General features: G+C 41.0%; 1 long non-coding RNA gene across 2 annotated transcripts in view; it reads left to right on the top strand.

Moving 5' to 3' along the window:
• Window positions 1-18,867, top strand: part of LOC140620558 (uncharacterized) — a 39,836-nt gene that overhangs the window by 18,033 nt on the left and 2,936 nt on the right. Inside the window, exons 3-4 of one of the 2 annotated variants that reach the window (XR_012020315.1) lie at window positions 4,901-5,510; window positions 5,593-5,714. This is a non-coding gene — a long non-coding RNA (uncharacterized lncRNA). The remainder of the gene's footprint in view (window positions 1-4,900; window positions 5,511-5,592; window positions 5,715-18,867) is intronic. The other variant, XR_012020314.1, reaches the window with a different exon arrangement.

Below are 18,867 nucleotides of genomic sequence, written 5' to 3'. Positions count from 1 at the left end.
TACTATTTTCTTCTGATAGTGGAGAAGCAGGTGTCATCCCACACTTTTCAGTGCATCCCATGGGGAGCACTGCATGGGAAGCAGTGCATCCCATGGGGAGCACCGAAGTGTGGTGGGCACTTGAGGCCTCCTACTTCAGTTATAAGAGACACACGTACAACACAGTTTTCTGGCTTTTTTTCTTCTGAACATTTCAAAGTATGTTAGCTGACCAGAATTACAGAATTACTGCACAATCACTTTGCTCCTGACAGTCTCCCTGGTCAACTAGAATTGATGTACTTACTCTTCCTATTCTCTCTAGGCATGGAGTTTTCATAATAATAAGGTAATAGGTAATGTTTATTGAGCACTTACTGTGCACGACATTGTCTGAACAGTGATTCACGTTCATTATGCATGTATTTGCTCTAGGAAGTTTTGTTTTTCTACCAGGTCCATTTTAGATGAGAAAGCCAAGACTTGAAAGGATTATTTGACTTGCCTAATTCAGTGGAGCCAGAATTTTTGACTCTAGGACCTTTGCTCTTGTTTTTCCTCTTTCACTCAATCTTTTTTGTGGCTTCCCTCCCCCCATCTTCCCTCCCCCAACTCCCTCCCTCCCTCCCTCCCTTTCTTCCTTCCTTCCTTCCTTCCTTCCTTCCTTCCTTCCTTCCTTCCTTCCTTCCTTCCTCTTTCTTTTCTTTCTCCCCCCCCCCCCCCATATAACTTTCTGCTATGGCAAATGTCAAACATTTACAAAAAACAGAATAGTTTAACAAATGACCATTTACTCTTTACTCAGCTTAAACAATTATGAATTTCTGGCCACACTCATTTCATCTGTTGCCTCTTGTAGCCCCTCTCCTATTACCTAGAAGCCAATCCCAGGCAGGCATATGGCATTTTATCTATAAGTATTACAACATGAATTTAAAGTGGCTCATGGTGCCCTATGTCTCATCTGCTTGTCCACCTCTGATTCAGCTGCAGCTGTGGTGGAATTTCTGTGGGATCTGAGACTTTCACTGGTAGCATAAGTGCCACTCCTCAGGTGTGTGCCATCTGTATTTCCCCTTTCTGCTCCAGAGTCTTCTCTGAATGTGGGGAGTCATCAAGACTGGAATTATCAGCTCATCCTATGGGAAATGGGAGTGGAGATAATGTCCTGGCCTCATGTATGGTGATGGGGGGCATTGTGTACCCTCCTCAGAGGGCTGCACAAATTCAAATCCCCACTGTCCACTGCTGTGGCCTTGATGACATACCCTTCGATTGGCTTTTGCTTCTTCCCTCTTGTACTTTCCCTGATGCTTCCTGTGATCACTCCTCCTTCCCCTATATAAAAAAAAAAAATCCTGCTGAACCCAGGTCCTTTTCTCTGTCTCTGCTTTCAAGAATAGCTCAATGTTTCTAGTCCTTTCTAAGTCTTTAGTGAAGATAACTAAGAAATATGTTCTGTTTTGTTTGTTTGATTTAAAATAAAATACGTCTTAATTCATACTAGTACTTCTTTAAACCAATACTGTTTTTGTTAAGATTTTTTTCTACCCCAAAATTGTCTGTTTTTCTTCTACTCTGAAAATCCAGTTATCCAAGGACAACTGAAATAAGAGAATTAGAATATCACAAATCACTTATTTGTTTTATCTCATCATACACATAAATATCTCAAAAGAACAGTTTCAACAACATTGTTACAATATGATTACTATAAACAGTTTAACATTTAGATTTTTGTTTTTTAGCATTTCTTTTTGTGTTTAGTGTATGTCTTAGAAGGGATGTACCTTTTTTTTTATGATAGTCACAGAGAGAGAGAGAGAAGCAGAGACATAGGCAGAGGGAGAAGCAGGCTCCATGCACTGGGAGCCCGACGTGGGATTCGATCCCGAGTCTCCAGGATCCCGCCCTGGGCCAAAGGCAGGCGCCAAACCGCTGCGCCACCCAGGGATCCCCGGGATGTACTTTTAAAAAGACACCTGGGTTTTTTGTGTATTAGGGAGCATGTGTTTAAAGGAGTCTCACCAGAAAGTAGGTCTGTTATACACACACACACACACACACACACACACACACACACACAGCTGCATCCATTTGGTATTCAGGAACTCCTACAGACATACCAGCAAATCAGAAAAGCTTAGTTGGACCTTGAGCGAGGCTGGAGTCCCAGCCTTCAGCAATAGCTATCTCCTGCATGAGCCTAAGGGATTGCCCATCAGTGATATGGCCCCTCTGTTCCTCTCTTGACACTTGACAGCAGAAGCCCAACTCAAGGAATTAAGGAATTAAGAAATTCCTTCTATCAAAAGGTCAGGGTACATCTTCTCCTTATCTGCTAGTTCAGAGCCAATCTGCCCTCAGAAATAAAGAAACAAGACCATGTGTCCTACATAGCTGATGGCTACCATTATGCCCACAGCCCAGGCCTAACTTCTGGGACCAGGGAATCTAGGAAAAAACCTCTTCCCTCAAGTAGTCAGACAGCTCGAGGCTAAGGTCTTTATTACCATCATCTGTCTCTCTGTCTTGCTTATGACTTCTAAGAAGCAGACAGCTGTGCTAAAGTGGATGAGATCCCAGAGTCCAACAACAGGGCACAGCCACTGGTCATCTGAGCCTCCAGAGATGAGAAAGTCAGAATCACATGTGAACAGAAGAACTTCAAGCATCTTAATAAGACTGTGGGCCTTAGTTACTTCATATGGCAGCTCCATGGACCATGGTCAGGTGCATCTCAACAGCATCCTTATCCCTGCATCCCTTAGTGCTCTGTTACTCTTTCATCACTGCATCACTCTGACAGGCCCTGAAAAGCGATGTAGAGTTTTATTTCACGTGGCTCAGGCATCCAACATCTTTGCAAGTGCTGAGGAAAACATTGGGTGTGATTAATGGAGCCTGATTTGAGTCATGACATCTGTCATCTAGAGCACGTAATGGAGAGCAGGGTCTGAGAGGAAGTATATACAGATTTAGGTGCAAAAAAGAAAGGAAATGAGAGGGTTGGAGTTTGGCTCATTCTGGCCCATGTAACTAGGCCAGCCTCTCCCATGAGTGCATGCCAGTTATCTACAAATGCCCTGTGACATCTCGTTTTCTGATCTGGCCCCATGTGACTATCTCATCCAGATTTTTTATCAGGGATGTTCTTTGCAAGACTGCTTAAATGATGAAACGATGAAACTGCATCCCTAACTCTGAAATAGAACTAGAGGAAAGACTTGGACTTGCTGTCTTTCTCCCTTTCCTCTTTCAGTGTCTTCATCTTGTCCTGTTTCGGCTCAAGAACCCACATGGCTTTCCCACTGCCTAGAGGATAGAGTCCAGACTCCACAGTCAGGCACTACGACTTTCCAAACTTGACTGCCTACGACTCCCCTGTGTGGTACTTCCAGACCAGCCAGATGGCAGATCTGCCACCCAAACATACTCTGTTCACATTGTCTTATGCCACCACACCCTAACCTTGGCAGTGACCCTTCACAGTATAGTCTCAGACCCACCCTTTCCTGATAACCCAATCCATAGTGTTCATTTTTCCTTAGAGCCACAATATGGATGGCATATTTCATGCTTCCAGTATTCCCTAAGAACTCATATGCTATTGATTTGTCTCACTAACATTTGTGTGCATGCATGTGTGCATGCATGTATATACACATGTATGTGTGTCTTGACTTCCAACTGACTTAGAAGCTGTCTGAAGTCAGGAGCCATGTATCGTCTACCTTCTTAAAATTCTTGCAGTCACCAAGAGTATATTCATTGTATATCAGGATGCTAATTGGTACTTTTCCTATTGTCTGGAAACTGACAGTACTTAAAAAAAGGACAAAGTTCTGTTCCCCAAGTTCTATAGTGAGCCTAAAACATTTGGAAGGCAAATGCCTCTTGGGGTTTTTAATAGCTCTGCTATTATATCTACCACCTAGTCATCTCCCCCCATTTTGTAAAAATGTATGTAAATCTGACAACTGGTAGTGCAGTGTGGGATGAGGGGAAGGACTCAAGGAAAATTGTTAGAGTAGTAAATTGTCAGCCTTTCTCTCCTCAGTGGGGATGGGGAGGGATGTAGTCATATCCAAAGTCATACCAAGTAAGGGGGAGGCTCTGTTCCAGAGGCATCACTATATGATTGAGGGTATTTCTAAAAGAGAGACAGGTGTTTCACTCCCTTGTTGGAAATCTACTTAGTGCTGTTGATGACCCACCCTTTGTATTTTATTTGAGTAGTGGGACAAGAAAGGTGGGTAAAAGCAAAACTGGAAAGATTAACATCAATACTAAAGCAATGAGCATAACCAAGTGTATGTGCACTTAGCATGAATCAACTGAACATGGATGGAAAGGGGTGTTGTGTGATGCGGGGCCTCACTCCTCACTTAATCAGAGATTCCTAGTATTTACTCTTTTTTTAAAGAAAGAATTTTATGTCTAAAAATAATTAAAAACCATTGGTGTAATTTATGTCTCAATCCTATATTCACACCTACCTGTCCATGCAGCTATCATCACTTAAAAAGACCCTTAATGAAAAACAATCAGCTCCTATAAATCAGACTCTGTGCCAGACTCTGGGATATAGAGAATAAGGCACAATTATCAAGATGGTTCATGTAGAGTTTATCTTCTCCCTGTTTATTTCCTGCAAGTTGCCCAGGCAGTCCAGAGACAGAGATTATAAATACGTTTGGTGCAAATCAGTGATTCCATCTCTGTCCTTGATTTGTAAAATGAATGCTGACAGTGGGGTACAGGGAGGAAAGAGTTTTCCAGATTATTCAGATTCCCCTGGCTTGCTTTCTTAGCTATGCAGTGATAAGCGTTCTTAGAGAAGGGGATAAATTGACAATTTAACACATTGTGTAATATCTGAAGGGGGAAGAATATTAATAGTCATCCTATTTGCCACCAGGTGTAAATTCTTGGAGGCCCTGATTGGCCTGCAATGCTTCCCCAAATTTTTGCGTACTCTCCACACCCTGACAATGCCTGCAATGAAGCTCCTCTGTTTGGTAATGATGGACTTTCTCTTTGGTGCTTGGAATTTATGGCAGGTGAGATTGCAGGACATGAGAGAGTCTATCAATTTAATTTCCCCTGGAAAAGTAGGCCTGTTTGGTTGAGCAACAGCCAGCCTTGAAGAGAATGGATATAGATAGAGAGAAGGGTAAGATCCCCCAGCCACACATTTGGAACTGTAAGACAAATGTGCTGAAAAGAAAATAGAGAGCCTGTACCAGGAACCAGACATATTGACTTAGCGATCTGGTATTAAAAAAAAATAAGACTTTTTTAAAAGTTCCCATTTTCTACTTTGTCACATGCTTGTCCAGGGATAGGCAGAAGAAAATTCAGACTATAGGAAAATACATGATGAACTTGCCAAAATCAGCTTGAATTCTTCCCTTTCCCCTCTGTTATTTTATAGAAATTCAGAAAATGTCCCTTATCTACTTTGCTGTGCTTTTCTTCGATCCTTCCTTGTACCGAAGCCTACATGGTAGTCACACCAACTCCCTGAGGTATTCTCCAGATTGTGCTGCAGCCTCTGCCTGGAGCATCCTTCCCTGCTTCTCACCTGGCTAAAATCTCCTTATCCTTTAGGTCTCTGCTCGGACAACACCACCTCTGAGGAGATTCCCTGTCTGGACTGGATAGGCTGTTCTTCCAGGCTGTGTAGGAGTCACCACCTTCTCAAGACCAAAGGCTCCTAAAGGACAGGCAAGGTCAAGTTTGATGCTTTACACCCCGATGCCAAATCCTGCACTTGGATCATAGGAAGTGTTTATTGAATTCAATTGGTTGAATGAAAGATGAATGATGAGGGAATAACTGTATGTCAGTTGTGTAGGCTTCTCTGAAAACAAATCATGATGACCATGACTTAGCCCTCTTGCTTGAACATCTCTGCCTGTTGTCTTTTATACAGTTCATAAAGCAAATCAATCAAGTAAGATCTTCCAGGCTGGGGCTTAATGTCGCCCAGCAAAGAGATGGTCCAGTCAGACCTTCCCTCCCCTGGATTGGTTGAATTCTATCTCTCTCCAAGAAGCACCCATAATGATCTTTCTAGTGCAATCATCAGGCCATGTCTTGCTCCAGGTTAGCATCCTCCCATCACTTCCAACTGAGTCATGTCTCAATGACTTAATGAAGCATCCAAGTCTCTTTGTAGCTGTAAATCAAGTGGTCTTCCCACCCCCATTTTCTACCTCAGCTTCTCTTTTCTTCCAGAAATGCTGCTTTGACTCTAGTCATGGGCAGTAAGCTGCTTCCTTTGCTAGAAAGCTCTACTCTTTTATGCTTAAGCAATTCCAACTCTCCCTATATGAACCAGTGCAAATATCACTCTCCCTGAGAAGTCTTTGCATATTTCTTCAGAGAGTGCTCTTCAGTTACTTTTTTGTGCAGCCATAAGAGTCTGCATGTTGACCCCAGCCTAACTGGGAAGATAGAAGCTTTAGAAGGGAAACCCTGCACAGTGTAATAAGTGATGCTTTTGTACATTCTGCATTTTAGCCATTGCAGTACTATTCCTTCCTACAAATCATTTATGATAGGTCCTCAGTCAATGTTGTTGAAAAAGAATGGCAGACAAACAGCAGGTTAGAGAGTGTTATTCCACAGGGTCTGTTGTTTCTCTAGGAGAAGTGAGGACTGAAAGTCAGTAAGGTGACAAATCTCCTTGTCATTGCTCTTGTTTCTACTTACAAGGCATCTCCTTAAAGAGGCCTTGGTGGGCAGGCATCTAGAATCATCCATTGCTCTGCCCTGTTTCTTTGTGACACATTGTATCATCTGAAATCATCTCTGTGTGTGATTGTTTACATGGGTGTACATTCTATTTCTTACCAGAATGTAGCTCTATGAAAGCAAGGATTTACTCTCCCTTATTTACCACTGTGTCCCCAGGCATGGAGGCAATGCATGCTGTGTAATTCCCTATTTATCAATTGGTAACTATTTCTTGGACAACAAAAGAAAAAGTCAATGAGGAACATACTTCAGGAATTACTAAGGCCAGTTAGATAAGCAGTTTCCTCTCTTAGGGAAACATGTGGGATTGTGGGGCTCCACAGAGGACCCGAAAGTGACTGTGAGTACCCACCTGGGCTAACTTTCTACCAAACCAGTTGCAGCTAGGGTAAAATCTGCAATGCTTAGACTAACATCCAACCATATGACTAACAAGTAATATGTCAGTCATTTGCCATCTAAAAGAGAAGACCACCACAACAACTTGCAGATTTCTGTAACCTGCAAATATTCCCATTTTTTTATGATATTTGTTTCTCACAAAATTTCCCAAACATATTGACCTTAAACTCCTTAAAATTTAAACTAGGAGTAAGATGGAGAGCAAGGGAAGGAGGAAGGGAAAGAAGGATAGCGATTTAAAACAAATATAGCTGCTCCTTTTTATAACTTTATATCTGATGTTACAGGACCATCATGTTAGGTGCCTTTTACCGAGTGCGTTAGCTTAGAGAGACAGAGAAAAAAATATTTTTCTTACCTAACCACCAAATCCCAGTTCAAATGGTACCTCTTTCATGGCCATTTCTGATTATTGAAGTCTTTATTTTTGCCTTTTTTCTTGTCTGAATTCCCATGGAATTGGCACCACTGGCTTGATCCCTTAATTGAAGACTGTCTTTCATTAGTGCCATTTTTTTTTTTTTCCATGTCTCTGCAGTGGGGTTTTTGCTCACTATGGATAGCTTCACCTTAGGATCAATATATTTCCACTGCAGTAGCAACAGGCTGGGCCTTCACTTTAACAGTGATGGTTGACTGATGCCAAAGCACACAGATGGCCTTGGCCAGACTACTTTATATAATGTGGTCTCATTTAATTCTTGCAATAATTGTCTACGGGTAGATATTATTTTATAGAAAGGATATTGAGGGTCAAATAGGTTGAACCATCTCACAGTTCAAGGCCTAAAGTCACACCAGTTCATAACAAAGCCAAACAGTTCATAACAGGCAGAACTAGGAGTCTACCAGGGTGCCTTTTCTCCTGTACCTGACTTGGAGAATGTACTTTTCACAGAAAAACACTCAAAGCCAGGCTTAGTGGCCATTAATGATGGAAATGGAATCTTGTCTCTGAAACAATTTCCATTCTGAGTCCTGCACATGCATTACTGCTTGAGGCTGGCTTCCAAGTGCCAGCAACAGATGGCGTTCTACCTCAGGGCCCATTAAGGGTCACAAGTAGGGGAACTATGGGTCCTCGTAATTGTGCCAAAATTCACTGGCTAGGATCAGGACAAGGGCTGTTGAGCTCTGCTGTGTTCTGTCTTGGGACTCAGAGCAGCTGGGGGAAGGAACAGGGAGAGAAGGCTGGCAAGGAGTTTGAGGTTCCTGCCAGCAGTAGACCTGATATGCCATCCCTTGAGTTCATCAGATACAGCAGATTAACATCCTGGGCAAAAAAAGACATATGTCCTCTTAATTTGAGGAAAGACTCTTTATTTTTAGATACTGACATTCAAAAGTTATTTCGGATTCAGAAAGATGAAGTTTTAAGGTGTTTATCTTTTGCAATGAAGAATTGTAAAGAAGAAAATAAAAGTCGCTTGTACAACAAATGTTACTAATGGCTACCTTTGTGAGAGAGATTATTTTTAAAACATACCTGGGATCATGTTTGATTTATATATAGCTTTTAATCCTCATTTATTTATTTAACACATCTTAAGTTTTCTTCTCCTGTCTTTAAATATTCTTCATGAGCATAATTTTCATTGATAGCATCATAATTACAGACACAAGTAATTTGCTATCACTTTTTTTTTTTTAACATTGGACATTTAAATTCTTTCCAGTGTTGTTTCACTGAATGCTTAGTACTTGTGGTGGCGCTTTTGTTTTTATGTTGGTCACTGGGAGGTCACCAACTTGTTTATCATCCTAAGGCCATCTTGAATAGCCATTCTAAATTTCCATGTATTTGTCATGTAATGATACCTTCTGAGTGCTTGGGAAACTCCCCCAGGAGGTCATTATGACTGAAATGGTCCACAGGGACTTTAACACACATATTTATGCTTTGCACATTTATGCTTCCTAGGAAAGAGTTGCCCACCCCCAACTAAGTTTTCCGAATTAATGCAGTTCTCCAGGGAAGCCTATGGGGAAACAAGATTCCTTATTTAATGATGTGCCATCAGCTCACTTAATGCTGATTTCTGCATCACCCCACAGAGGTTTGGACACAATATTCTCTTGCTTTTGTGTGTTTTCCTCTGGAATAATGATGTTAACACCTCCAGGAGAGTTGACATCCAAGCCTGAGGTGGGGACTGTCATTATTTAAAGCATAATGATTATGCAAATTGAATCAAACTTTTCTGACAAAGTTGTTACCATCCTTTTTAATTCATTCAGTGCCTCATTCTTACCACCATTGGAATAAAGTCAGCTGGAAAGTCACTACAGACTTTTTAAAAAAATGACATGGAGACAGGGTGGAGAGGCAAGATTTTTAAGGAGACAGCTATGAGATGGGGCAGATTCAGCTGAGGTGGCCATCAGCTTGGTTCTTTGGCTTTGCAATGGCATGATTCTGTTCACTTGTGTTCCTCTGGTCTTCTGGGCTTGCCTTCCATGGAGAAGCACTGCATTCTTTGGGTTTTCTCTCTACCTTACAATTTCAAATGGAAATTATGGAGCATTCTGAGATCTTAGAGCCAAGAAATGACCTGGGGGTGCTTTGGCCTTTCCTTCATCCCCAAAGTCATCTTCAGCAGCAATGATACTCTTGGTAAGAAAGTAACAACACCAACAACATGGACAAATAAATAGTGCTTTCCTAGCTCGATACAATGCATCTTTAGAAAATTCTGTCATTCCTATTGATCTGTGTCAGATGGTGTAAATAAAATGATTGTGCTTGTTGTGGGAACACAGCTTCTAGACAATCATTTGCCAACCAGCATGCTGCCACCAAGCCCCTCCTGTGTACAAATTCTGGATCTGCTTAAAGAAGTGGCTTTTAATCGACTTTTGGATTATGGATCCCTTTGATACTCCGATGAAAGCTGCGGATCCTCTGCAAGAAAAACATGCCCAGACATCCACATCTGTCACACGATTCATAGAGTTTTAACCCTAAACAGGTTAAAGTAAAACAAAATAAAATAAAACAGTAAAATCCTCTGAACAGGCCCAAACTCTCTAGAAAAGAAAACCAAGGTCTAGAGAAGTAAGTAGTTCCTTTGGGTCCATTTTGCAAGTGTGTGACAGAGCTGGGATCAGAGTTTAAGTCAGTAAATATCACTTCTTCCACATTTTAGTGACTTGTTTTTTTTAGTGACATGTAGCTAGGGGTTATATACAAAATATTGGCCAATCACTATAGCTTGTGAACCCAGCTGATTTGATGAATCAGTTGGTTCTCTCTGTCACGTGGGATCTTTGTTCAAAGGGTCATGTTCTCTGAGACAGGAAGAGGCCTGGGAACCAGTGAACGACTTAACCACAACTGGGAATTTCTAAGTATGACAGCAAGCTGACGGGGTATGCAGGGTCATGAACTGCCCAGGCCGGTGGCTTTGTTCCCTGCCCACAGAAGGAGCTGGCATCCAAGACTGAATGTGAATGAGGCCACACCGCTGATAGCTTTACCATCAATAACTTGCACACAGGGACAATTTAGCAATGTGTAGTTTGAGGTTTGCTGGGAGACAGAGCAATTGATTCTGGTTTCCTGGGCAAGTGCTTCAAATTAACAACTGAGTGTTGAGTGTGGTTAAACCGTAGCATCCAGAAGGAACTATGCAATCTCATCAACTGTGAGTCAGTGATGTGGACAGTGCTGCCAGGGGCCAATCGTGTAGTTTGCATCATCTCTTTCTTTGCAAGATGCTTCCACTCCACCCTAAGCAATATTTCTCATCCTCCTCTTCTTAGGATCTGTGAACATTAACTCTATAATGGGATGCAGAAGTCACCTAATGCAACCCCCATGCCCACTCCAACCCTGCTATCCACCTTCCTGCCTCCACTTTATAGTTACAGAAACAGAGTATCAGGGAAGAAAAGCCATGAAAGTTTCAAAAGTTTTAGATTTACAGGCAGCCTGGGTGGCTCAGTGGTTTAGCGCTGCCATTAACCCAGGGCGTAGTCCTGGGGACCTGGGATTGAATCCCACATCCTGAGTCGGGCTCCCTGCATGGAGCCTGCTTCTCCTTCTGCCTGTGTCTCTGCCTCTCTTTCTCTCTGTGTCTCTCATGAATAAATAAGTAAAATCTTTAAAAATTTTCAAATTTAGTTCAGAAACTCAGTTTTATTGCCCCACACCCACTGTCATTCACAATATTACTTGTTTATTGGGCTTTTAAAACAAAATCACATCTTTGTAAAATTTTTTTCTTTAGCAATTTCCTAAAATATATTCTGTTCTTACAGCCTATGTATTTTCTAGAAAACAGATTATCCAAAGTCTCAAGTCAGAGCAGATTCCATGGGGCAGTACTCTTGCAGGGAAGTCAAAACTGCCTCCTGCAAACAAACCTAAAGTGAATTTTCTGGAATCTGTGACAGGCAAGATTGTTTGGGGTGTTGGTGAGCAAAGTGCCTGTGCCATGGGGTCTCATCTCAGCAATGTTGCAGAGGATCATTCCACGGCCAGAGCCATAATTTGTCCTGTGATACATGCCACTCTGTGGTATTCCAAAGCATTTAATCGTAGTTTTTCATTACCCTAACCTTTCCAAAATGGCAAAGGAAACATTTCCTGCCCCTTACTGTTTCTCAAAGGAAATATTAGCTTGCAGGGTTTTATTCTCTCTTACCCTCCAAAGAAATCTATTATTGAAACTTTGGAAATGGAGATAAATGAACCCATCCTCCAATCTGTTTACTGCAATTCCCTTAATTGCTAAATTACCCCATGCTGTTTGTCTTTCTACAATATTTTTGTGCTCCAGTTGAGCTCTGAAATAGGTAAGGTTCTCTGGGTTGTGTCAACAGGATTATCACAAATCCTCTTTCTAATAGCTCTGCATGTATTGGCATACATCAAAGTACTAGTTTCAGCTGCCAGATTCTCCATATTCATGAATATCTGGATATAAAAACTAGAGTTTTATTTGCATATGGATTAAAACAGGATGTAGGCTTTCCTACAGTGACAGTTCCCTAAAGTAGAGGTCTAAATGAGCGCGGTTTTCCTTGAGCTTTCATTTTTACCTATATTTCAAAACATAGTTTCTTTTTTAATTACATGTCTTCTGATTATGAAAATAGTAAGTGCTTGTTGTGAAAATTGGAAAATGAAAAATAATAAGGATGAAAATATCTTCTACGATCTGACCTCCCGATTGCATTTTGATGTGCCTACATCTCTACACAGCTTCTCCCCCAAAAGTTGTCAGCATATTATTTATATAACTTATCCTTTCCTTTAAATGTAACATAACAATATTTACATTTTACAATGTCTTCAGATGTTTTAAATGGTGTTTATATAACATTTTTATGGACTGCATAATGTTCCATCATGTGGGTTGCCATAGTTATATAGGGGCTAGTTAGAATGCTTTATTATTTTTATTGTTTTTGCTGCTATCGGTAATAGTGCTTTGAAGATTTTGTGTATTTAGTGTTAAGTAATTACCTTCAATCACTTTTCAGAAGTGGTATGATTAATTAGTTCAAAGGGTTTTTTTTTTTTTTAAGGTTCTTGATATAAATGACTGGTTTTCTTTTTTTAGTGTCCCTAGCACACTATAAGAATATTTATTACATTCCATCTTCCCTGGCATATATATATTGTATATATGCATATATATATAGTATATATCTTCTCAAATCTTGCAGATTAGAGTGGTTTTTCACTGTTATGTAAACTTAAACATCTTTGATTACAACGAGATCAAACCTTTTCTCTATGGTTGTTAACCTGTATTTCTTCTTATGTGAACTTTCTCCTATCATTTCATGGGTTGTAGTTTAGAACTGAAGCTGAGAGCCAGGAGAACATCATTGTGTGAGGCTTGTATATACAGAACAGAACTAGAAAGCCACAAATCCCTCTCTTCCTATCAGGCGGACTCTGCCAATCTTCCTCAGAGATGCATGAGCTTGGGGGATTTCCTTGTATTTAAGTTGATATAAATTTTTCTGCATAGAACTGTGGGGAGGAGTCTTCAATGAACCCTTACAGAAAAGCCAAATGTTGGTTACGGTAGTGGGGGTCTCATTCAGGGGGAATGACTGAAATAATGTTCTGTCATTAGCCTGGGGGTCATTCTAAGAGGTGGGCAATCACTGGAGATGAGGTCAGGCACAGTGGAGGTGGTCCTGAGCAGTTTCCATTCGGCAGTTTCCATTCCATCCATGCCTGTAATGAGGCATCAGTGCCTGAGGGTTCAGTTTAATTGGTTATCTTCCTCCTCCTTCTCGGCTCCTGATGTCACAGGGCAAGTCAATTTGGGACATTTAAACGGTGACTTCTCTGAAGTCTCCTGCTTAATGTTATCACCAAGAAATAGAAGCTCTCTCTTGCAGGGCTTAGGTAACTGGAAATATTTGACACTTTGCATTTCCCAGCTTCATGGAATGGAATCAAATAGGGATGAAGGTGAAAAGTGCTGATTGTCCCACAATCATTGTCACCTCAGTGGAGCAACATTCTTCCCAACTATGTGCGTGTTCTTGGTTGAATGAATTAAATCATTCTGCAGAGAACCAAAGAAGGGAAATTATTCAATATTAAAATCTAGAAAGTTGATGTGATCATTTTGTCATCTCATTGCCTTCTAAATTATCTTGAGTTAAAAATGAATGTTCTTTCATTTCTTTTTTTTTCTAAAGGTTTATTTACTTATTAGAGAGAATGCACATGCATGCATGAGTGAAAGGAAGGGCAGAGGGAGAGGGAGAGAGAGATCCCAAGCAGACTCCGTGCTGACGATGTAAACCAATGTAAGGATAGATCCCAGGACCTGAGAACATGACCTGAGACAAAATCAAGAGTTGAGTGCTCAACTTACTGCACACTCAGGCATGCAAAGAATGTGCCTTTCTTGTGTTAATGTTGCCAAGACGTGATCCAGCCATTTGCTGTCTGTGTGGTCAAACCAAGGTCTGAGAGGAAAAGTAACTGGCCTGGCTCAAAAGAGAAGTTGAACTACTGGTCTCTATATTTCTTTGCAATGCATTTTCCAGTGCTTTGACCCACCCTCAGAAGGAGACATCCTTTGAGCGTTTTTTTTTTTTTTTCTCTATTTTGGGATCCCATCTGCTTACAGTTGGTTACCTAGTCCCCTTGTGATCTAGAATATTGCATATCTGAGGTGGATGGTCGGGTTAGGGGTAAAATCTGTGACTTGGAATTGTTTTCCTTTTTATGAACCTGACAGTCCTGTGTAGCTCCCAGGTGTTCTTTATTAGTTTCACATACTAACTGTTGTGGTAGCCCAGATACAGTCACATCTCTTTTTTACCTCAACCAACAGCTGTATATTTTGAGGCTCTATAGAGCTTCTATCTGATTCTGGTTTAGATTGGTGCTCCACATAAAAAGAAACTGAGATGGAATTTACCAGCAGGAAGTCCTGGGAAAAGGAGCCCCATAAAGAGCTCAGATCACAGGAGCAGGTAAAAACTATATCTCCATGTGTACTTACAGCTAGAAGCCGCCATGTGTGGGGGTGGTTTCTTATGGGATAGAGGGTAGATTAAAGCAAACAGTACAGCTGAAAAGAAAATACTAAAAACAAAAAACAAAAAAACCCACATCATCCTTTTAAGCATGGAATGAATTTGGAAAGCAACATTCATTCTTTCATTTAACAAATGCTTTTTGAGTGGTTTCATCTGCCAGCCAGCAATTGTGCCAGACTAAGAATATAGAGGCAAGATGGTGGCATGTGTTCTGTTTAGGCTTGGCCTGGGAACCAAGGATTTAAGATAAGAGCTAAAAGAACAAGTTAGGCAGAAGAAACACCTGACTAGTCTGACGACACAGAGAGACCAGAATCCCAGGTAGAAAGTACATATATTAGTTTCCTAAAATGTCGCAAATTGTGGCCACAAATTACTACAAATTCAGTGCTTTAAAACAATACAAGTTTGTTTTCTTACAGTTTGGGAAATCAGAAGTCCTAAAATGGGTCAACAGGGCTGCATTCCTTCTGGATGCTCTAGGGAAGAATCAGTTTCCTTGCTTTTCCCAGCTTTTAGAGGCTGTCTGCATTCCTTGGCACATGGCCCATCCTCCACCTTCAAAGCCAGCAGCATCATATCTTCTAATCTCTCTCTGTGTCCCTTTGCTTCCCTTATATTGCTTTCTGTTTTATAAGGACCATTGTGACTGCATTGATTCAAACTGGATAATCCAGGATAATCTCTCATCTCAAGATCCTTAACTTGATCATGTCTGCAGAGTCCCTTTTAACATATTCTCAGGTTCTGTGGATTAGGATGTAGCCATCTTTAGGGTGCCATCATTCAGCCTATCCTAATATAATGACATGGAAATGGGGTATTTCAGAACATGAAAGATGATCTTTTAGTTATTTGTCTTTGGGGTAGGGACAGGGAGAGGTGGGCAGTGACACCTCTCATGCTTCATCTGGTATCTCTCCGCAGCTCCAAAATAGAGCACACATGGTTATTTCCAATAAGATTGCAGATAGGCGATTGGTATGTGAAGGGATGAAAGACAGGGATGACCACTGATTTACAATTCTTCCCTTTAGAAATATCTCCAGTCAGTGAAAGTACAGTTTTAGGCAGGTCTACAGTAACTTCCAAGTTAGTGACCTTGTAGAGGAAAGTAAAATGCTAACCGAAAAAGAGGCATTTCTTCCACAGGATTGGATTTGGTGTTGCTCTGCCAGGCTTGGGGTACAAGGATGGGGAGTCAATCAGATCCCCTGCCATCAGGTCTGTGAGGTCCCTCCTATCACACACACACACACACACACACACACACACACACACACACAGATATGCACACATACCCATGTATAAACAGTCACATTTACATGCATACACATGTAGATTTTTTTCTCTATAATTTTTTTAAAGTAGTAGACATTTTAAAAGTACTTTTGGTCTTACAAAAAAAATGAGTGGAAAGTGCAAAGAGTTCTAACATACTCTCTGTTACCCTTCCCTCAACTTCTCCTCTTATTGACATATGTATTAGTATGGTATGTTTGTTATAATTAATAAGCCAATATTCATATTATTAATTAAAGTCCATAATTTACATTAGGATTCACTCTTCCTGTTGGACATTCTATGTAATTTTCACAAGTGTATAATGCCATGTATCCACCATTACAGTATCATGGAGAATCATTTTATTGCTATAAGAATCCCCATAATTATATCTATCATTTAAAATTTCCTTTTCTGTGAATTTTAGTAAAATTTTGAAGGCTTTTGCACTAATCAATGTGTAGCTTCCCCCAAACCCTATAGCCTGGTGTTCTAGGACGTGCTACAACTTATTATGATCCCGATGGGATTGGCTCACAGTAGAAGCTTTTGCCCTGGAAACAGTGGTATGCCAGAGTTGACCTTTCATGACCTATGAGACTCTATTGTACTCATCTCTTTTTAACACTGAAGTCAGTGAGATTAAACTGTTTTTAAAATCAACTGTGGTGGAAGTATTTGCACTGTGGAAGTCAGCAAATGGTACAAATCAGGTCCCCTCCCCTCCACCATCCCCCACCCTTCATCCCCAAGAGGACCAGTTATTAAACGTTGACCAGCACACCACTTCCTATACTTCTCCCTTTGCCCCTTTATCATGGCCGTGGAATGGCAAAACTAGAGCAATTGCCTGGGATCCAGAGATAGAAGCCATAGCTTGGGGCATGGCTGGGTCACTTCAGTGGCTTATGTCCTTGATAAATTTTCAGGGCAAGAGCTATCCTGCAAGTCCCAGACTGCCCAACTGTGGACTTACGTAAGAGAAATAAACTCGTATCTTTTTTGAGCTACTTTATTGTGGGATCTTTTTAATATAACAATTTATCTTATATTCAGTTAATACAACCTGCTTACTTTTTGCCACTTTACTCCTGCTCAACAGTTCCTTACCTAACCTCCACCCCAGATTTATTTATTTATTTATTTAATAATAAATTTATTTTTTATTGGTGTTCAATTTGCCAACATACAGAATAACACCCAGTGCTCATCCCATCAAGTGCCCCCCTCAGTGCCCGTCACCCATTCACCCCCACTCCCCGCCCTCCTCCCCTTCCACCACCCCTAGTTCATTTCCCAGAGTTAGGAGTCTTTATGTTCTGTCTCCCTTTCTGATATTTCCTACCCATTTCTTCTCCCTTCCCTTCTATTCCCTTTCACTATTATTTATATTCCCCAAATGAAAGAAAACATGGTTGTCCTTCTCCGATTGACTCATTTCACTCAGCATAATACCCTCTAGTTCCATCCACACCACCCCAGATTTAGAATGAGAATATACATCTAAGATGCATCCATTCTTACCCATTATAATCCATTTTGCAAATAAGAGCTAGAGTGAACTTTTATCAGATCATGTCACTCTGTCACTTAAAAACCTTCCAATGTCTTCTCACTGGATTTAGAATAGAACCCTTACTGTATACCATGACCTAGTCCCTTGCTATTGCATCAGCCTCCTCTTATATATTTCTCCCTCTCATTTACCAGGTTCTAATTATGCTGGTCTGCCCTCTGTCCTGAGAACATGCTGAGATTGCCCACCCATGGTACCTTTGTACACCATTGCCCCTGCTAGGAGTGATGGCTGAGTCCCTATCATTTGCTTCTCAGCTCTTGGATGTCTTCCCCTTGCATTGCTTTTTATTTCTGTACGTTGTTTTATTTCTTTATAGTACAATGTAGCCTTTGCCACACCCGAAAGGATATTGTTTATTGATTGGGTTACTTGTTTACAATCTGCCTTTCTCCAGTTAGAATGTAAGATCCATGAAGGTAGGCAGCCATCTGTTTTATTCACTTTTAGGTCCCATAGATGTGCTGATGTACAACCACTGTGGATGCCCTATAAATATTTATCAAGTGAACACATATTTATCCAAGAGAGCATCATCAACCTTGTCTTTGTCCTCAGAGAGCTTACAATCAATCTGCTCGTGCCCTTGAAGCCAGGCTGCCAGCCAGATTAGAGCAATTGCACATGGCACATTCTGGGACACAGTCTGCAGGGACAAACTCCACTTTGCAAACCAAGAATTAATTACAACACCAAAGCAACCCAATGCATTTATGTAAATTAATTGAGTTTAACTTAATTTCCAACTAGACTGTAGTCCTTTTCTTCCTCCTTCGGGGATTTTCCACTTCATAAGGTAAAACAGAAAAATTGTTGAGATTTTCATCAAGAAGTTTGTTAGAAACCAGGGCTGATTCTGCAACTATTGATGTCAGAGTGGGGAGGGAAAGGAGGACGATGACTTTTTTGAGCCCATATCTAGTCCAACTCTGTTGCCCTTTTCCAAACATCTTTCTTGGTGATGCTGAGGAGGTCTTCTTGCTTTCATCAGCTAGAAAGGGGAGCTGATCACTCAGAATGTGGAACTGCTGGCAGCTGTTTCACAGAAAAGCCATCTTACATCCCTTACATCTAAAACTTCCACTGAAACTTAGAGGGCTGAACTTTGAAAAGAGTGAAATGTCTTTAGAAATCTTTGCACTGTCTTTATTCCTGAGTTACTGCTGGTCTCTGGCACACCAGGCTCAGATGCACAGGGAAACCTCCCCTTGTTCTGAGTCCATGATGCCTTTTCCAGGAGACTGCGAATCCCCGCAAAATGTGCAAAGAAGTTGTTTCTTGCTGTGTTGACTTCTCTTAAGAATGGGAAGATTGCCCCAGCCCTCTCTCAAGCTGTCACT

Source organism: Canis lupus, chromosome 29, assembly GCF_048164855.1.
Source record: "Canis lupus baileyi chromosome 29, mCanLup2.hap1, whole genome shotgun sequence".
Classification (NCBI taxonomy): domain Eukaryota; kingdom Metazoa; phylum Chordata; class Mammalia; order Carnivora; family Canidae; genus Canis; species Canis lupus.
This window is presented reverse-complemented; position numbering and strand designations above follow the sequence as displayed.